Raw genomic sequence first — 22,064 nt, forward strand, 5'->3', positions numbered from 1 at the left:
TGTTTTCCTCAGTTTAGGCCGATACGTATTCTTCTACCTATTTTTGGTAAACAAAATTGCAATAAGCATTTAACGATTGATTTGCGCAAAATTTATAGCGTTTACAAAATAGGGGATAGTTTTATGGCATTTTTATTAATAATTTGTTTTTTACAACTAATGGCGGCGATCAGCGATGACTGAGACATTATGGCGGACACATCGGACAATTTTGACACATTTTTGGGACCATTGTCATTTTCACTGCAAAAAGTGCTATAAAAATGCATTGATTACTGTGAAAATGTCAATTGCAGTTTAGGAGTTAACCACGAGGGGGCGCTGTAGGGGTTAAGTGTGACCTCATATGTGTTTCTAACTGTAGGGGGGCGGGGCTGAACTTGTGACGTCATTGATTGTCTTTCCCTATATCAGGGAACAGGCGATCAGTGACACTGCCACTGTGAAGAACGGGGAAGGTGTGTTTACACAAACCTCTCCCCGATCTTCAGCTCCTGTGACCAATCGCGGTCACTGAGCTTCGGACCACAGCTGGGCACTTAAAGGGAACGTACCCTTACGTGATTGTGCCCAGCCGTGCCATTCTGCTGACGTATATCGGCGTTAGGCGGTCCTTAAGTGGTTAAATTGACCCTAATATTTTAACTCTTAGCCCAATTTTAACACTAACCCTAACATTAAACCAAATTCAACAAATGGCCAATTTCAGCCAAAAATATTTGGTTTGAGTGTTTTTGTGGTTTTGTCTTGTCTTTCTTTCTCTCCAATGGATCACGTTGTGTTCCTTTGCCCATACAAGAAATGAGAGGTGTGGTAGTGACCAGGACATAAAAGCATGGAAAGCAATAAAAACATTGCCTTAAGTTCACTCTATTAAAAATTTAATAGCTTTAAACCACTTATTTCATTCTTTGGTTGTTGTAAATATGGAGGTTTTGCATCATGTTAAAGCCTTACATATGATGGTCCGTATGCAAATACAGTATGCCTAGGAACTCCCACTTCTCCAGACTGACTATCACGTACCAATGGAGAGAGAGAGGGCTTCCCTTGCGACTAAGTTGCAGACCCCCCTGAGTGTGAAAACAGGAGAGGTCAGGCCCAAATCAACACGGGTCGTCTGCTGGACTGTATGCAGGAGGTTGCAAGGTATTGGGTATTCATTACAAAGTTAATTTTCACCACATTTACTTTTTTTTTTAACCAGATGAACCTGCCAGAAACATACTTCCTGTCATAGGGTGACAATGTTCACTGTATGTATATAAGGAGGAGCAGCCTGGCCCCTTAGGCCTCGTACACACGAGGGGACATGTTCGATGAAAACGGTCCGCGGACCGTTTCCATTGGACATGTCCGCTCGGAGATTTCGGTCTGATGGTTGTACACACCATCAAACCGAAATCCGCGCGGACAGGATACGCGGTGATGTGGCCGCTCCGTTGCCGCGACGATGACATGGCGACGTGCGCGACCCTGGAAGGTCAATGCTTCCACGCATGCGTCGATCACTTTGACGCATGCGAGGGCTTTCGGCTGAGCGGACATGTCCGGTAAGTCGTACAGACGACCGAACATGTCCGACGGACAGGCTTCCAGCGGACATGTTTCTTAGCATGCTAAGAAACATTTGTCTGCTGGAAACCTGTCCGATCCGCAGGAAATTTGTCCGGTCGGCCGTACACACGTCCGTACGTGTCTGCTGAAACTGGTCCGCGGACCAGTTTCAGCAGACATTTTCGGTCGTGTGTACGAGGCCTTACTGATTCTATGACATAGAGAGGAGATGTTTTGTAGTTCACAGTGGATAGCTGGGTAATTTGTGGTATTAGTTCAGTGAACAGGAAGTTACAAGGACACAGTAGTTGCAGAAAATATACTTAGTCATAAAAAAAAACAATGCAGCCATCACATCTAAGAACTGGTAAGGTGCAATTTATTACTTTTTTTTCTTTTTTTTCATTTTTACATTTTTTAGATATTCTTTCAATTTTGGTAACACTAATGAAAAAAAAAACAATACAAGGACAAAAGTTAGACAAATTAAAAAAAAAAAGTATAAGCTCTGAAAGTCACTCTACTAGTACCCCAATAGAAAATAGAGTGATTCTAAAGGTTCAATATAAAAAAACAGACAAACAGAATAAAGTGAAAAAAAAATAGGATTAGATTTCCTCAGATAAACACACCAGTATAAATTCATACACATTGATTTGCATATCACATGCTTACAATTAGGAAGGAACATCTTCCTATATCTATATTTTATTTCATGTATATCAATAACTGCTCTTATATCAAAATTAATTTATCCAATACACCCACGGCCCTGCAAAAAGGAAGAGAAAACTTCTTTCCATTGCATTAAGTGTTGGATGATTGGATAATGTGCACATCAAAGGATCTGTTCATTTAATTTTAAGCTGTAAAGTTGTCTTTTACTTTATTAACTTCCAATCAATAAACAAGCAGTTTGCAAATGTAATCAGGAAATGCTTCCAATTGGCTAACAATGTATCAAAGCCAATGCTTCAAGGCAACAGCAAGCTGTAACAAGCAGTTTATTACCAGTAGCTGTTACTGACATTAGTCAAAACCAAGAAAGATAAAATGGAATAAGAAATGTAATGCTGGAAGAGCCTTGGGCGCTGTGTTCTCTTCTTCCTTTTGAAAACTGCAAGCCTGTCTTTGATATGATAACAAATATAAACTGTTTAAAAACACGACATGCAGAAAAACTGAGACTAGACGGTTATAGAGTTAAATCCATCTAAAGTGACACACAAACACTGGTAACATCCAACGGATATATGTTATGGAAATATTGTGAATTGGATTTACATGCCAGTAGAAAATCCAAACTTTTGATTTTCTGATATAGTAAATTGCAATAGTTATGGTCACAAATTAAGTGAGTTTAATCCAAAATACACCACTGAATATACCAAAATGCCATTGTGCACACAGATATATGTTTCACAATTTTATTTGAATTTCAATTACAATTTTTAGCTTATTATTTACAAATTTTAAGTAAATACTTTACATTGTGTAGTAAATTATCTTTTTATCATATACAATATTTTTGTAAATACTTTCAGATTAAAAAGCAATTATTATTTTTTTTTTTGTAAAAAATGTTTTATTTTTTTTTTACTTCTTTTCACTTCCTTAGAAACTGCCATTGCTGGGCAGGTAAATAGCCAGAGCAAAGGCAAACATCTATTGCATCCTGGCTGACGTCAGCAGGGGATTCTCTGTCAGATCTGCAGAGGGGGTGGCGGGCAGTCATGTGAGCAGAGTCAGGGCATTCCCTGGGAATGTAATTTTTTGGAGATTTTTTTTTTTTAATTGTTTATTTATAAGTTTTGCAAATCATACAAAAAGGGAGTACAGATGAATCATTAACAGTATGAAGAAACACAGGTATACATTGTCTTAGTGAACTACTGAGAATACATAAATTGTACAAGTATAGGAATAACAATGTGAATAAACGATTGTCTTGAGTGGGAGTAAGGGAGACCATCGCAATAAAATAAAAAGGATAAATCAATAAGAAAATAAGGAAAATATCAGAAGAAAACATTTGAAATATGATTGAAACAATTATCTGTCCAGGGGCCATGGAGGCAACATAATCACTCTATAAACATACTGTAAACCTTCACAGAGAAACCTGTACATAAAAGTCGTGAACACACTAGTGGAATGGTAAATGGTGGTAACTGAAGTTAGCTAACTCAGGTCGCCTCCCTCAGACCCATAAACTGAGTTGTCCCACACTGACCACGTTTCAGAAAATGTATTTTCCATACCCTCCACTGTAGCCATCAATTGCTCCATTCTGCAGATGTCAGCTACAATAGCGAGCAGCTGTGGGATTGTCAGGGGGCAAGGTGGACAACCACATTCTAGAGATGACCCTCTTAGCAGCCAGCAAGGCCTTAGAGACACCAGGGAATGGGAGACCCACTAAACAGTACATGAACATCAGAGGGATGGGAATCCCCACTACATTTTCAAACAGTTTTTGGACCTGAAGCCAAAAACGGTGAACAGGGGACCATTCCCAGAAGATGTGGAAATGAGAGCCTACAGCACTATTAAATCTCCAGCATTATTTTGAGAACGTTCGGTTGCAGGCATGTAATATGTCTGGGGTCCTATACCAGTGCATCAGGACTTTGTATTCAGATTCCTTATGGGTTACACATCGAGAGATCCTGGAAGTGTGCCTCCAAACGCTCTCCCAGTCTAACAAGGAGATGTCGTGTTGCAAGATCTGGGACCACTTTTTTCATGTAGAGGTGAGCATTCATCACCATAGGAACTGCCTCATGCAATATTTTGTAAATGGTAGAGATCATTTGGGGCTCATAAGGGCCTCTAGCGCATAGGGCTTCGAAGTCGGTTGGCCTTTCCAAAGTCAAGGAAGGGGACCGGGTAGAGAAAAAGTGTCTAATCTGTAGATATAAATGGAAAAGCTTTTGGGGAATCTGATGCTGACTCTGCAACTCGGGGAAAGTCAGAAAATGTCGGGTCACCAGATTAACGAAGTGTCATAGTTGGAAAAGTCCTGCCTGAGTCCAAGGTAGCATACGATCATAGGAGAGGCTATCCGGGATGTCTGGATTGAATAGAAAAATTCAAGAGAGGTGGGCTCGAAGAGGACAAGGAGTAGCACTCAGAACAGCGCCTCCAAATAGATAGTGTGAACAGCATGGGGGCTAAAAAAAAATCCGCAATTGGGGCATTTGAAGGGCAGCAGAAGGCCAGAGCATGTAACAAGGGTGGACCAGGGCTGTGACACCCATTTTTATCTCCGCCCACCTATTCAGGGCTTTCCAGGAGGTCCAGGAGGCAAAATAGTATTTTATGAAATCCGGGCCCTCCAGTCCCCCCCTACTCTTCCGGGCCAGGACCACTGTCCCTGCCAGCCTATGGGAGGAATTATTCCAGATGAAGCGAAGACTCCTCCTTTGAAGGGTTTTAAGCTGCGTCATTGGGACCGCTACTGGTAGCGTTTCAAACAAATATAACAATTTAGGCAGGATGGACATTTTAAGAACATTAATTCTCCCCAACATGGATAGAGGGAGGGTGGTCCACTGAGTCAGTAAACGGTTAATTTCCGAAAACAGGGGAGGAAAGTTGGCCTGATATAGAGTGTCATAAGAGGCTGTGAGCTGAACCCCTAAATATTTAAGTGACTGTGAGCACCAATGGTATTTATATTTGCTTTGGAGGGAAGACAGGAGAGACTGAGGAATGTTTATGGGTAGCGCTTCTGTTTTAGCAGCATTAATTTTAAATCCTGAAAGGCATCTGAAGGCATCTAGTATGTCATGTTAATGTGGCAAGGAAGAGTGCGGGTGCGTGAGAGTGAGGAGAACGTCGTCTGCAAATAGGGATAATTTATATTCCGCGTGTCGAAGACGAATGCCTCTAATATCTGGACATTCCCGTATAACCGCATCCAGGGGTTCTAAACTAAGGATAAAGAGCAGAGGCGATAAAGGACAGCCCTGTCTTGTACCATTGCTAAGGGAAAATGTACGTGATAAATGTGAGGAAAGTTGCACTTGTGAGTATAAGGCTTGAAGAGCTTGGACAAAGGGACCTGAGAATCTGTAACGGGATAAAATTGCAAACATGAATGGCCAACTAAGGTGATCAAACGCTTTTTGGGCGTCTAAACTAAGAATCAAAGCAGGGTTTTTGGTTCTATTAAGTAGATCAATAAGGTCAATCGTCCGCCGTGTGTTGTCACCTGCATGTCGCATGGGGACGAATCCCACTTGGGAGATTTTTAATGTTTGATATATACACAAAAAGAGGTGGGACTTTCTCTGTGGAATAAAGTTACTAATTTATTTAATTAAAATCCATATAGTTTATTCACACATATCTCAACATAACAATGTTAAAATATGTTTTTCTTATTCGATTCTAGAATTCTCCCACATACAGTATATCACAGAATAATTATGTAGAAAGACACCAGCATATGTATATCCATTATGCAAAGAAAATCATAATTTATTATAAAGGGGATAATAACATACCACTTGAAAGCCAATACATCCATTGTTACCCAATACTTTTTTTTATCCTTTAAGTTTGTAAAACCCTGAAAAGCAAATTTAGTGGTGGTTTTCCCCATGATCAAAACGTTTAAAAATGAAGGCCAATAAAAAGCCAGCAAAAAATAAAAAAATAAACAAATACCCTTCATTTAACACATGTGCATAACTATCTCCTCCTGGGACTAGACATGCAGTGTCATTGCTTAATCAGGTCCCTTTTACATCACTCCTCCACCTTTCTCCTCCCTCTGTGCCTGGCATTGACACCCTAAATGGAGGTCTATGGCATGGAATGAGCATGCCACCTTGCATTCTCAGTGATAGTGGGACCATAGTGCACTAATGCCCCATCACTGTCAGGCTCGGTTATGACATTAGCAGCATCTAGATATGATGCCGCTTGGAGTCTGGGCATGGGCGATATACTGGGCCAAAACCCGGGCAACCATCACGTCAATTAGTAGCTTACTGGGGGGTGGAAACACTGGTACCCATCATAATATGGACCAGTTGCTGGATAGCAAAACAGTTCTTACTCTGTGCATGGAAACAAAATATTTATAAAGTAAGATAAATAACTAATGAAAAAATGGAAGATGGAAAAATAGAAAAAAATATAGAATTTTTTAAAAAAGAAATAGGAAAAAAAATGAATTAAATAATAAAGAACAGATCATTTGTGTATATAGCAAATACATATATTGTCAAAAGTATTGGGATGCTTGCCTTTACACGCACATAAACTTTAATGGCATCTCAGTCTTACTCCATAGGGTTCAATATTAAGTTGGCCCACCCTTTGCAGCAATAACAGCTTCAACTCTTCTGGGAAGGCTGTCCACAAGGTTTAGGAGTTTGTTTATGGAAATGTTTGACCATACCTTCCAGAAGCGCATTTGTGAGGTCAGGAACTGATGTGGACAAGAAGGCCTGGCTCGCAGGCTCTGCTTTAATTCATCCCAAAGGTCTGCACAAGACTCTGTGCAGGTCAGACAAGTTCCTCCAGCCCAAACTCGCTCATCCATGTCTTTATGGACCTTGCTTTTTGCACTCATCCCGATCATTTGGTGAAGGGGGGAATTATGGTATCAGGGTGTTTTTTAGGGGTTGGGCTTGGCCCCTTAGTTCCAGTGGAGAAAACTCTTAGGGCATCAGCATACCAAGACACACTCCTAAACCTTGCGGACAGCATTCCCATAAGAGTTTAACCTGTTATAGCTGAAAGGATGGGCCAACTGAATATTGAACCCAACGGACTAAGACTGGGATGCCATTAAAGTTCATGTGCATCAATATTTTTGACAATATAATGTATGAAGGCTATTTTTTTCTTGGAATGGTTGATGGATGTTCTCTGGAATAGATATACTGCTAAAAAATTGTTATCAGGTTGGACTTCTGTGGGTCAGTATGAGACAGTGGCGGCTGGTGCTCCAAATTATTAGGGGGTGCAAATAAACTAAAAAATACTGAAAAAAAACATCAAATGCAGCCACTGTGCCATCAATAGCAGCCACTGTGCCCATCAAATGAAGCCACTGTGCCATCAATTACAGAAACTGTGCCCATCAAATGTAGCCATTGTGCCCATCAAATGTAGCCACTGTGCCCATCAAATGCTGCCACTGTGCTATTAAATGCTGCCACTGTGCCCATCAAATGCTGTCACTGTGCCCATAAAATGCTGCCACTGTGCCCATCATATGCAGCCACTGTGATGAATCAAATGCTGCCACTGTGCCCATCAAATGCTGCCACTGTGCCCATCAAATGCTGCCACTGTGCCTTCAAATGCCGACACTGTGCCCATCAAATACTGCCACTGTGCCATCAAATGCCACTACTGTGCCATAAAATACTGCCACTGTGCCCCATCAAATGCTGTCACAGTGCCCCATCAAATGCTGCCACTGTGCACCATCAAATGCTGCCACTGTGCCCCATCAAATGCTTCCACTGTGCCATCAATTGCAGCCACTGTGCCCCATCAAATGATGCCACTGTGCCCATCAAAAGTTGCCACTGTAACCCCCCTCCGCTGGCCATCTGACCGGCACTTTACCTATCTTGGTGGTCAGGCAGCGGGTGATGGTGGCGAGCTGTGGGACCTTGCAGCGGGTAAAAGAGCGGCGAGCTGTGTCCTCCATGCGTCTCCTCCTGATAGGCATCCAATAGCAGCACTTGTCCTTTCAGCCAATCAGGTGATGGGTAACAGACCTGTGCTTCCTAATTGGCGGAGAGGTGGTTCAGTGTTAGAAAAGCGAATATCCATTTGCTTTTTTAACAAACCTGGGTGGACTACGAGCGCTCCAAGTCCACCTTTTTTGAAGCCTATTAGAGCCTATGGCCTATGGCTCTAATCAGGTACTTCCAAAATACACCCCCATGGCTGTAATTCAGGCACCCGACATCCGAAAAGGGGCCGGATGCCTGAATAGTGGGTGGCAGTGGCCGTGGATAGTTTCCTGCAATGTAATAAAAAATGTATCCATGATACATATAGGAGTAGCTGGAAAGAGGGGACGACACCTGTGCACCCTAATGGATGGGTGCAATGCTTTGCTCTCCAAGTCCACCTTTTTCGAAGCCTATTAGAGCCTATGGCTCTAATCAGGTGCTTCGAAAATACACATAAAAAACCCTGGTATGGGATGGCTTTATATCTAAAAAAGGCAGGAGACCACTGGATCCAAAAATAATAATCATGACATGATCACATTCCTATATAAAGTGGAACAATTGTTAACACAAAATCTAATTAAATATTTTTCATATTCAGATCTTCCCTACAATTTCTTATACATATGCAGAACTATGGGAAAATAGGCTCACAAATTGCTCCATATAAATGATGGAGATTTCAAAGTGTCCCTATAGCAGAGATCCATTCAATAGATAAACAAATCCTACAACTTTTCTCTCAAAGTACAGCTTTCCCACAATTTAGGGAAAAAAATGTCTCTATCAGAATATATTGAGCAGTGTAATAAAAACATAACTCTCAACAGAAACAAAATATTAGCAAGGGATTTATTAGTATACAATACAGGAAAGGCCTGCAAATGTCATAATTCTCAAAGGAGTAAACCTTATTGTCCAGTATCCAACACTCCTAAACACATAGATTATTGTCAAACAGACTCTGATAACGATGCATCCTGTTCTTTATCATATTTTTCTTCACAGTACAATGATAGATCTCACTTGAGGATACCAGAATGCACTGTGAGAAATACGTTAAAAAATGTCAGACATGGTACACATGATTCAGGTATCAAAAGATAGAATTCTTGACATAACACTACACTGCCAGGACGTGCTAACACTATGGTTCCTGACAATTCTGCACCTTTTTTGTCTCACACAGGCGACAACTATCGTTCAACACATGGGTGATGGGTGATGGGTCTTTTAATTATTTTGGTGGAAACGGAATGGTAAAGGATGACTCCAGAGACATTCCCACTACAGGCAAGCTGGATTTGGGTGCAATGGCAAAAGGTTGCCAGGGTAATGGGCAAGTGTATCATATCCGGATGCCACGATGCAATGGATGGAGCCTCATGATGTTGGGGTATTAGTGTGCCATGATCCCACTATCATTGAGCATGCGCAGTGCAATTTGGGTGCCACACATGTTCGGTAGCACCTCCCCTGCATCATATGTGCCGATGTCAGATGCAGAGGGAGGTGCAAGGTGGAGGAATGCTTTAAAGGGTACCTGATTAGGCAAGGAAACTGCCAGTCCAGGCCCATGAGAAGATGGTTACCCATGTGTGTTAAATGAAAGTTATTTGTTCCTATTTCCTTCTTTGCTGCCTTTTATACTGGCCTTCATCCTGTTATATACACCTTTTGATCAGATGAGAACCCACCACTAGGTATAGACATTTGCTTTTATCTAGGGTTTTATATGGTCAAACCTATGGAATAGGAACCAGTATTGGGGAACAGTAGATGCATTGGATTTCAAGTGGTATGTTATTATCCCCTCTATATTAAATTATTATTTTCTTTACATAATGGATTTACTTATGCTGGCTATTTATGTAAGAGCTGCCTCTGTGTGTCTATGAGGGGTGCCCTGCCCCTGCTTCCTCCTCACTGGGTGTGACTAACAGCAGTGGGAGCCAATGGCTCCTGCTGCTGTGTCTCAGCCAATGAGGAGGCAGAGACCCAGGAGAGCTTCCGCTCTCATGCACATCGCTGGATCACGATCAGACTCAGGTCAGTATAAGGGGGTTGAGAGGGAAGCTGCACACTAAGGGCCAGATTCACAGTCAGCGGCGTAAATGTAGGCAGGCATAGCATATCGTAGTTACAATATGCCCGCAATTTAGAGAGGCAAGTACTGTATTCACAAAACACTTGCGTCTAAAGTTACGGCAGTGTAGCGTAATTTTGCCAGCGTAAGCGTGCCTAAATCAAATGAGGAACAGGGGGGCGTTTTTCGAACGGCGCATGCGCGCGCATGCTCAGTTCACGTCGAATTTTAAAATGAAATTACACCGCTCAATGCCTAGCTGACGTGAACATAACTTACATCCAGCCCCATTCACGGACGACTTACGCAAACGTCGTAAAACACGACGCTTTTCCGACGTTTCCGGCATCCATACCTAACATGACTTACCCCTGCTTTATGAGGGGTAACTTTACGCCGGCGTATGTCTTACGTAAATGACGTATCTTGCTACGCCGGGCGCACGTACGTTCGTGAATCGGCGTATCTAGCTCATTAGCATATTCAATGCGGAAATCTTCGGGAGCGCCACCGAGCGGTCAGCGTAAATATGCACCCTAAGATACGACGGTGTAAGAGACTTACGCCGCTCGTATCTTAGCTGAATTTATGCGTAACTGATTCTAAGAATCAGCCGCATAGATACGACGGCTCTCATTCGGACTTACGACGGCGTACATGGCGCTACGCCGTCGTAAGTCCTTTGAGAATCTGGGCCTAAAAGTTTTTTTACATTCATGAATAGAATTTAAGGTAAACAAAAAAATGTATGCCTCGTACACACGACTGGTTTTCCCGGACGGGAAAACTGCGAGGAGAGCTTTTGGCCGGAAATCCTGTCCGTGTGTATGCTCCTAACAGTTTTTCCGACGGAAAACTGCCCAAAAACCACCGGACAAAAAAAAGAGAACTAGCTCTCTTTTTACCCGCCAGAAAAACCGGCAGACTTTTGCCCAATGGTTTTTGGCAGTTTTCCTATCGAAAAAACTGCAATGGAGCATACACATGGCCGGGATTCCCGACCAAAGCGCCATCGCAGTTTTTCTGTCGGAAAAACCATCCGTGTGTAGGGGGAAAGACTGCCCTAGCAGGTTCTCGGCTTTTCCCTTGGGATTTCCGACGGGAACTAGCTTGTGTTCCCTGTGACTCATGATAAATGCTTAAGGATCCCCTCCCAGGATATCAAGGTCCGATGCATTGGATGCTGCTAACTGGTGAGGGTACAGGCTGAGGAGAGGACCGTACAGACCCAAAAGTACTCTGCAGAAAAGGGGAGGGATAATCTTGCCGCTGCACACCTCAACCTAGCCCTGGGGCAGGGCGAAACATGTTGGGGTTGTGGTCTGGATGAATCAACCTGAGGCTGCTCTGTACCTGCTAACCACTTGGGCTAGGTGAGGTGTGCGGCGGCTGGGCTATCTCTTCCTATTTCTGCAGCAATCTTGTGTTCCCTATCATACATCAGTAAACAGTATATTACATGTTTTTAATCATATATATTTTTGTGTATTTCCTTTCATCTTTGAATATTTGAGGTAATTGTGTGAATTTTGGTAACATCAAGTTAGCAGTAAAAAGTCCAAACATTAATTAATGTTGTGGTTATTGATTGTTTTTTCATTATTGACCTTTGTAATCAGTATAATCAATAACCTTTTCAATGAACATTTTATGTTCCTTGTTTTTCTTGAGGAAATATTTTGTTAAGAAAACACTTTAATGAACAAGCTTATAATTATAAAACGATTAAGAGCTAATTAAACAGGTTGAAAACTTGTACACTCTTCCTTCATATTCCTAATTAGGATCCAACACAAAGGGCATGCGAGCCTCCAATTGTCTGGAATAATTAAGGATTCTGTTGTAACAGATTTCCAACATTTTCACTGTAGACCTCTGATGAGGATGGAAAGGTCCTGATCACCTCATAGTAGTAACCCTGATTTAGTTAATATCCAATATAGAGCTATCAACGTAAGTGCCTGTGCAGTAGAACTGGTGTAACTCTTGTTAAAATATGATAGCAAATAAACAGTTACTGATATTTGTTTCATGCAATTGTAAACGTTTACCAATTACATGTACAAGACAGATAAGAAAACTTGTCTCACTTTTTAATGAGTTTACATGCATGGTCTTGTGCAGGAATTTGTGAGATTATTAACTTTCTCTTTGTGTAACCTATGAAAAATGAAAGTAGATGGACTCCTGATGTTGGCATAATTGGGCACATTACACAATATGCAATAATGGACACCGAAATGAAATTCCTAGAATTTAAACGTTTCAAAACATTTATGTAAAGTACCTGAACCAAAACTATCAATCCAGTATATTAGGTGGGACTCAATAATATTTATATTTGTTTACTCTGTTAAATATTAAAGTACTGTATATGCTCGAGTATAAGCTTACCCGAATATAAGCTGAGGTACCTAATTTTACCACAAAAAAATTGGAAAATTTATTGACTTGAGTATAAGTCTAGGGTTTCCATCTGCATGCCTCACTTTGCCTCACGGTGTCCATGCCTCACTGTGCCCATGCCTCAGTGTGCCCATGCCTCACTGTGTTCATGCCTCATTGTGTCCATGCCTCACTGTGCCCATGCTTCACTGTGTTTATGCCTCACTGTGTAGACTTACGTTTAACATATGAGTATATAGGAGGGGTGCCCGGATTTGAAAAATCGGTGCTCCCCGGCTGTAGGTTCCCCGGACAACAAACTTTGCACACTTGTAAAGGAAGTGTTATATGTGTGCCATGTTTGGGATCCAGGGGACCTATGACCGGCCGGTACCAGGTCCCCGAAATTACTGGAGAAATTGCTGTTTAACATGGGAGTCTATTGAAGGGGTGCCCGAATTTGAAAAATCAGTGCTCCCCGGCTGTAGGTTCCCCGGACAACAAACTTTGCACACCTGTAGAGAAAGAGTGGGGCTATATGTGTGCCAAGTTTGGGGTCCAGGGGACTGACTGCTGTCCAGTACTGGGTCCCCAAAGTCTGGGAGATCAGTCACAAAAAGGTGACTCGAGTATAAGCCGAGGGGGCCATTTTCAGCACGAAAAAATGTAACTAACTTTATGCTTGATGGCTTCTTGAATAATATCTAATTGTAAAGCCAGTTGTTTAATCAAGCCTGGTGTTTGTTTGACACGACATGGTATGACTCATAATGGCTATATTACAAGACTGCTGTCTGTGTGGCCAAATAATGGCATTTTCAGTAATGTTCATGAGTGGTAAGACAACAGGATTTACACTCTAAAGACATCTAACTTCATTGCACTCCAACCAGTTTCTTACCTAATAATTATACAAAAATAGAGACTAACCAGGAATGATGGGAATCCCAGCTATCTTTGTCACATCCCAAATTTTAGGAATTTTGGAGTGAATGCCCCAGGGATTGTGCAGACAAAGAAATAGTAGGCCAGGATACACAAAAAAGAGTAGTGTAGTATATAAAAAGCTAACAAATTTTATTTAGTACGGAAGTACCACAATTTACAAAAGTGTACAAAAAACATCCAAAATCAATTAAATAGAACACATGTTAGACATAACCAGCTGCTAAATATTGGAGCACACCATAGTTACAGACAAACAGTTGAATCAAATAGGTGTGATATCCAAGAATCCCAACATGTTTCAGAAAACGGGGTGGGGGGGAGTTTTTTAAGCGTATGTACTTCCTTCCTCAGGGGTTAAAGAGAAGCACACTGTTATAATTCTAAAGAAACAGATAAAAACATGAAATAGTGTTATAACAAAACAGTATTTAGCTTTTACAGTGATTACTTTGGCATAGCATATATCAATGAATCATTGGTACTCACAGCTTGGTATCCTTTTATAGATAATGCATGTCAGTGGTCCTAATAGGCGGAACCTTAGGTCTCAGAATCTGCTGAATTGTATGTTCAAGCTCACAATATGGCATGTGAGGGTAACTCAAGTTGAGCTTTAACAAGTTGGCCTAGATGCTGAATTGATCTTTGTGTGAGAGCATACAGGGTATACAGTATATATTTTTTTAATTCATATATTCTTTATTTATTTTCTTCAATACAAAAAGTATATTTAGATTACATACATCTTTATAGATAAAACACATTGTATACAATTTAAAGTGCTCACTATACCCATATCCCACCCCCCCTCCCCTTCCCCCCTATCATCCTACTTGTACCTCATGTACAGACTCTCTGTTACAATTTAAACCTTTTCCTTATCTCACTTTGAGTGGGTTTATCCACTTTATCTATAAAGTGCCTCTCTCTTTCTCTATCTCCTCTCTCTCTCTTGCCCGCCTACTCTCTAGCTACTAGTCTCAATTCTTCTCCTCTCTCTGGGGTGGACACCCCATTCTACTCAACCAGGGCTCCCACAATGTTTTAAATTTATTAAACTTGCCATGTCTAGTTAGAACTACTTTTTCCTTCCACACTGTAGTGTTTATCACATTGACCCATTCCACTGATGTAGGCGCTTTCTGTGATTGCCAGTTTTGTGCTATCAGTTTTCTGGCCTGAAACAGGCACCTTATGACCGCTACTGTAATGCCCCTTTGCTCGTGCCTTTCCTCTATACAACCCAATAAGCATACCTTGGCCTCTGGTTCCAGAGCAATCCCAAAGGTTGTATTTATAATCTCTAAAACGTTAACCCAGTATCTATATAATTTCAGGCATTTCCACATCATATGTATTAGGTCTCCTGTACTTTGACACCTAGGGCATTTATCATCTAATTTCCTTCCGAATTTATATAACCTCTTTGGGGTGTAGTAAACTCTATGTACTAAAAATAGATGAGATACTCTCTGTAATGGGGCGAGTGACACCAATGTCCCTAGCTCCAGTATCCATTCCTATTGTTCAGTTGTTATGGGGCCTGCATCCTCCTCCCACCTTTGTTTATTTTTTCCCAATCTCTCTCCCCCATAGACCCATCACTAATCTGTGCATATAGTTCTGAAATAAGGCCTTTAGTAATTCCTGACTTAATTAGCCGTTGAAGGTGGGGGATTTTTTGCCATCTCACCGGATACACCTTGAATTGGGCTTGAAGGGCGTGTCTAGTCTGCAGGTAAGTACAGAACAAGGAGTTTGGAATAGCATATTCTTTACTTAGTTCTGCAAAATATTTCAGTGTGTTACCTACATACAGTTGTGCCAATCTGGTTATACCTAACTTTCCCATTCTTTTAATTTCCCCATAGCTACGATTTCCTGCAAATATTTGTTTTCCCACAGTGGGGAATATTCCATTAGCCCCTTATACCCCAAAGCAGAAAAGGAGTCAGTCTGCAGAGTTACTATTATAGAGTTATGTGGGGACCCCATTAACAACATTTTCCCACTCCCTCCTCCTTCTATACTGCACCCCACATCTGCTGTAATTGCGCTGCTAAAAAAATAGCTACGGGGGTGTGGGACAGCAGTTGTAATGTTTGAAGACTAATCCTCGCCTTTCCCTTCTTCCAAATTAATACCCTGAAAAGGGTCTCTATTTTTTTTAACCTATCCATACAGTAGCGTTATGGAGCATGTAAAGCAGTTGTGGCATCCAGATCATCTTAATGAGATTACTTTGTCCGGCTACTGATAAGGAAAGTCGCCCCCAAATATCAGCTTTACGTTTAAATTTAGCTAGGAGTGGCTCTAAGTTATTACTAATTTATTGTTTTGGGTCTCGTGTTACTACTATCTCCATATAGTCCATTTTCTCTCCTTTTTTTACCTGGGGGAATTCTGCACAAACAGCATTGCCTACTGGGTCCACCGGCAAAAGTACCGACTTTTCCCAGTTTATCACTAGGCCCAAAAGTCATCCAAATGCCTCCACTATCTGCACTGCTGTTTTCAAAGACATTGTAGAGTCTCCTAAGAAAAGCAGGCCATCATCCGTATAAAGTGCCGTTTTTTCCTCTCCTGCCCTTCTCTGGAACCCTTGTATATCCTGTATAGTTCTAATCGCAATTGCCAGTGGCTCTATTGCCAAAGCAAAAATAAGGGGGGGGGGCAGAGGGCATCCCTGCCTTGTCCCCCTTTCTAACCTAAACATCTGTGAATATTCATTGTTGATTTTTATTTTTGCGCTTGGGGAGTTATAAAGTATTTTTACCCACCTAATGAAAACAAGGCCAAACCCAAATTTTTCCAGGACATGCCAAAGATAGTCCCACTCTAGGCTTTCAAAAGCCTTAGTGGCGTCCAGGGATAAGATGGCTCTATCACCTGTTTTCCCAGCATACAGGGTCTAAGATACAGCAAGTCATGTATCCACATTAGAGCGACAACAAAGGTTGTAAAGTAAATAAAATCCAATTACCAAAAAGAGAGACACGTGGTCGATTGGGAGCCTTTGCTCTCATTGCTGCCGGGAGCTGTGATGCCTGCCTGGGGATCTCTTCCTCCCCTAAAGGGGTGGGTGGAGACCGCCCCGCCACGCATCGACATCATGCTATCTGCACCGGACACGTGATGACACATCTGTGTTGCCGCTGTTCTGTCAATCTGGCAACTAATTGGAGGGACTTAATTTGCCGCCAATCTTGAGAGGCTTGTCCACTCATTGACTGGTGCCTTCTCCCTCCTCTTGCACATGCCTGCATGACGTTGGGTGGCCGTGTCTATATAGTCTCCACTCACAGGAGGTTAATTCACCTTGGTGGTCTTACTCATGTACTCTCTATATGGTTTATATTGCATCACTCTGCACTGGAAGCTTATTTTGGTTTATTTTCAGGTAATTCATACATCCTTCACTAATTCATTCACCCATCCTATTTATAGTTTTTCTCTCTTTTTGATAATTGGATTCAATTTACTTTACAACCTTTTAATACTTCACTATCTCTGCAACCTATTTTCACCTGCTTGGATTCTATGGATACTGTGTACAATAATAACATTAACTGTCCTGTTCTCTACCGAGTACAGTACAGGGATGGAGGCATTGGACCTTAACAGGTCACCGCCTCATTTAAAGTCCCAAATTGCTCCTCTTTTTCTTTAGAAACATATCATAATGCTTCTCTTTAACCCCTGAGGAAGGAAGTGCATACGCTTAAAAAACTCTCCACCCCCCCCCCCCCCTGTTTTCCTAAACATGTTGGGATTCTTGGATATCACACCTATTTGATTCGACTTTATATGTCTGTAACTATGGTGTGCTCCAATATTTAGCAGCTGTTTATGTCTAACATGTGTTCTATTTCATTGCTTTTAGATGTTTTTTTTGTACACTTTTGTAAATTGTGGTACTTCTGTACTAAATAAAATGTGTTAGCTTTTTATATACTACACTAGACATGTGCATTTGTTTTCGTCCGAATGCATTTTCGTCCGAATTTCAGGTATTTTCATTATCGTTTTAACAAACGATAACGAAAGCACAGAAAACAAAAACCGAAAGATCCGACATAAACAAATGCTTTATTTTCGTTTTCATTGCGGTCGAATGTGCCTAACCTTAACTCTATTAGTCCAATAGTATTCTACATAAAGAGAAAAGGTTCGACATAGAGAGAAAAGATTCAACATTATAGAAACATGAAGAAGAGTCGACATAGAGAGAAAAGATTCGACATAGAGAGACATGACGATTCGACATAGAGAGACTTGAAGAGTCAATTTTTTTTTCTAAAGATTCTGCCGAATCTTCTTTTTTTTTTCTTAGAACATTCGACAGACACCATAAGCCTTTAATGACAGATTCGACCTTAATTTGGATTTTCAGACGAATGCATTTTTTTTTACGAAAAACGAAATAAATAAAAACGAATTTCGGGAGTAACTAAATAAATTTATTTTTCAGACGAAAACGAAATTACGAAACAAAATATTTCAGTGTGCACATGTCTATACTACACTACTCTTTTTTGTGTATCTTGGCCTACTAGTTATTTGTCTGCACAATCCCTGGGGCATTCCCTTCAAAATTGTCTTACCTAATGGCCCGGTTAATTATACAGCAGTAGTCTCTGATATTTTAAAACAACCAATATTATTATTTTTATTATTACTCTTTATTCCACATTGTTTACAATTATGGGGCATTACAAAATAAACATAAATATTGATAAAATGTTAACAGACCATTAAACAAAATATATAATTTTTTCGCTACTCTCTTTCTCGTTTCTGAACATGCTGTCTTTGGTCAACCTGCCAAAAACACAGCAGAGACTAATCACTGAATGCTATTTGTGGCAGTCAGTTGTGCAAATAACCTACCCTCTTTACCAGGTTAACTTTCTGCATTGGTTTGCCATTAGGAGTAAACAACACAAAGGGATACAATATCAAAACCCTGTTACAAACAAATAATAGTCTTATGAGTAAAGTTATGTACATACACGTTAAGTTTTTTTCATTCACCTCAGCAGGCTGAATGAAAAAAAAACTGAGAGGTCATCATACTAACTAACTGATGTTGGTGCGGCGATCTCCCACGCTGTGCTATTGTGTTCTGACAAGGGGACAGCCATTGCCTGCCCGCCCTGTTTTCCAGAATGCTTGTTTAAAAGAAGCTGGGGGTCAGACTGGATTCTGTTAGACAGACAGCTATTCGCATTGTCCAAATTTTGGCTGGTTCCTGCTGAACCTGTCGATATTCGGACCACATGTACCCAGCAAAAGTCATGTTGTGAAAGCCAATCTAATCTGGTCATCTAAAGTCATCTATTTTTTTCTTTAAGATAAGTCTAACTAATTTATTGAGTTAATTAAGAGTGTTTCTTTTGAAGTTCCCTATTCTGGTATCGTGTTGCCTGACCTGTACCCAGTTTTCTGCCATTCTCACATAATTCTCTCTCATTTTCCAACTTTTTGGCTATTAAATGAACATCTTAAACATTCTGGTTAACTCATCGGGTGATTTTTAAGGCACTACATATTAGCCTCACATAAACTAATATATTGGACCACTCCTGATTGTTGATATGGAGTGATTATTTGTCTTATCAGTATTTTAGTCCAACACACATTTTTGGAAAATGAAACAACCTTTTAATATTTCAGTTACTGGAACATTTTCAATGTAAACAAAATAAAATAAGCATAAATTATGTGAAGTGAGTTAAAAACATATGAGCATTGCTTAAGTTTAACCAAACATAGATGCCACAGTACTAAGGAGTTCAGATGAATGGGAATGATTTTGAATTGGTAAGGTCTCATGTATATGAACATTTGTTTGCCTTTAACTTGCTTTACCTAATCACACAAAGCAATGTGACTACAAAGCAGCGTATTGCAACTCAGAAGCAGCTTGAAGCAAATCAAAAGCAAGTCCTTTAATAACTGAAAGCTTAATTAATGCCATTAAACTTTGGTCAAGGCATCTCAGAAACACCATATAACATTCTACTGTATTCTCCACCTGAATCCCATCTACAGAATCCCGTACTTAGTACTGGTGGCATGATTATGTCAGATTTTTCATGCTCAAAGCGGTACATTATTTTTGCATTAAATTTGGCGTTTTATATTGTAGGCCTGTAATTCTTAGGAATAACACACGTATATCTGTCCAAACAAGAGTCTAGTAGACATCTCTGGTATGATAAATTATAATATAATAAATATCTATAAATAATTATAACACATAATAATAATAATTGATTCAATAATGTAATCAAATCAAAAACACTGAAATGTTCTCAGTTGCAGAATTGTCGCTGTCATTACTATTATCAGTGATAATGAATTTCCCCACAAATTGCTATCACTTAATTCTGCAAGTGATTCTAACTTATTATCACTGTCTTCTAGTTGGTCTAAAACTCCTTTTGACATAAAGGGACCCTTTTTGGTTTGCTATGGACAATCTCAAGTTTTTAGGCAGAAAGAACCATATATATATATATATATATATATATATATATATATATATATATATATATATATATATATATATATTTAAAAAAAGCATGCAGGGCACTGGATAAAGCAATAGGGACAAGGGATGTGAAATAATTTGATACAGTAATGTAATCTGTATGTGTTTTTCAGTTTTTGAACTTGGTGCCGGTTTCCGTCACCATGCATCTCAACGCTCGCAGGGAATGGAGCCCGGAACTGTGATAGATTGGGCAGAGGACACAGCCCGCACACACAGAGGGAGGACATCGCAGGATCCTGGGGACAAGGTAAGTAACTTTGCCTGGATTCTGCAATGCAATCCTGAGTGTGGTTCGGGGGTTAGCGCTTTTGATAATGAAAATTTACTCCGAGCCACACTTAGTGATTACCACTAGGGAGGTTAAAGAGAAAAACTTCAGGTCACTTATTCCATATGGCATATTCCTATATATGCAGTAAGCTTGTTAGCCCATCATCCAGTATTTGAATTCACAAAATATGTGATATCATATAATCAAGTGATATCAACACACAGGGCCAAATCTTCTAAGAAAATACGCAGGCGGAACTTCTGTTCAGCCTGCGTATCCCTGTGGCTATCTTTGGAAACGATCCTCAGAAGGATTTTTCCAAAGATAGTCAGAAGATCCGACATCTGTAAGACACTTACACTGTCGAGTCTTAGGATGCAGTACCGCATCCGCCGCTGCGGGCATTTTGAGTCGAAATGCCGGCTAGCGTATGCAAATGAGTACTAAAGCAGATCCACAAAGCTTTTAAGCTTTGTGTTTTCTGCGTAAGTTACGATTTGCACACGTTAAATTAGGGCTGGTTTTACAATGTGTGAAGTTAGTACACCATGTAAAACCAGACCTTTTTTTCGATCGCCGCGATTTTTTTTTAAATTTGAATTTTTTTTCCCGGCGCGTATTTTTTTTTTCACCCGTCGCAACTTTATTGTCCCGTCGCAATCCACAAAGCCCGGCGTAAATTCCTTTTCGCGTGCTGCACGTCGGGAAAAATGACGTCACACGCATGCGCAGTACGTCCGGCGCGGGAGCGCGCCTCATTTGAATAGGAATCGCCCCCTCGAGGAGACGACCGCCTTGCGACGGAGGCACTTAGGTTACACGGCGTGTAATTTCTAGGTAAGTGCTTTGTGGATCGGGCACTTAGGTAGAAATTTAACGCCTGTGTAACTTAACTGCTGAAAGTTAAGTTAGGCAGCGTTTTTAAAAATTTGGCCCACAGTTCTGCATAGTTCCAATATGAAGAGTACTGAAAATATTTGTATTTTCCATAGTATAGGAAACAAAGGAAATCTGTGTGTGTGTGTGGGGTGGGGGGGCGGCTACTTCTGACACAGCCTCACAATACATTGGAACCCAGTGAATGGTAGCATGTAGAATTGTGTGAGCGTTTATCTGTTTGCAGGATATATCTTCTTGCAAGTCCTTTATTCTCACATAATGTTTACCTAGACATTAGTTGACAGTTTTTTGATCAAGACATATTTTTCCAGATTGGAAAACAGCCTCATTTCAATTGGGGCCTGCAGAATGATTGGACAATATGTACCCAAATAAGATATATAATATATCGGACACCTTGGCATATGGCATACCTCCCATAAGGTCACATTTGTGCACCTACCTACAACTGTGCAACTTCAGTGGTATTGTGGCAGAAATGTTCAGCTTAGCAGGAAATTGTGTGTATTTTAGATCATTGACAGTACATAATTGAAATCTCCTTTTAATGGCTTCACACATCATGAGTTAACATTTCTATTAAAATTCTGGCCTCCATTTTAAAGATGGCATAGACGAGTTTGATATGAGTGAATTATTCAAGAAATG

The sequence above is a fragment of the Rana temporaria genome, chromosome 3 (genome assembly GCF_905171775.1).
Source record: "Rana temporaria chromosome 3, aRanTem1.1, whole genome shotgun sequence".
Taxonomy (NCBI): Eukaryota; Metazoa; Chordata; class Amphibia; order Anura; family Ranidae; genus Rana; species Rana temporaria.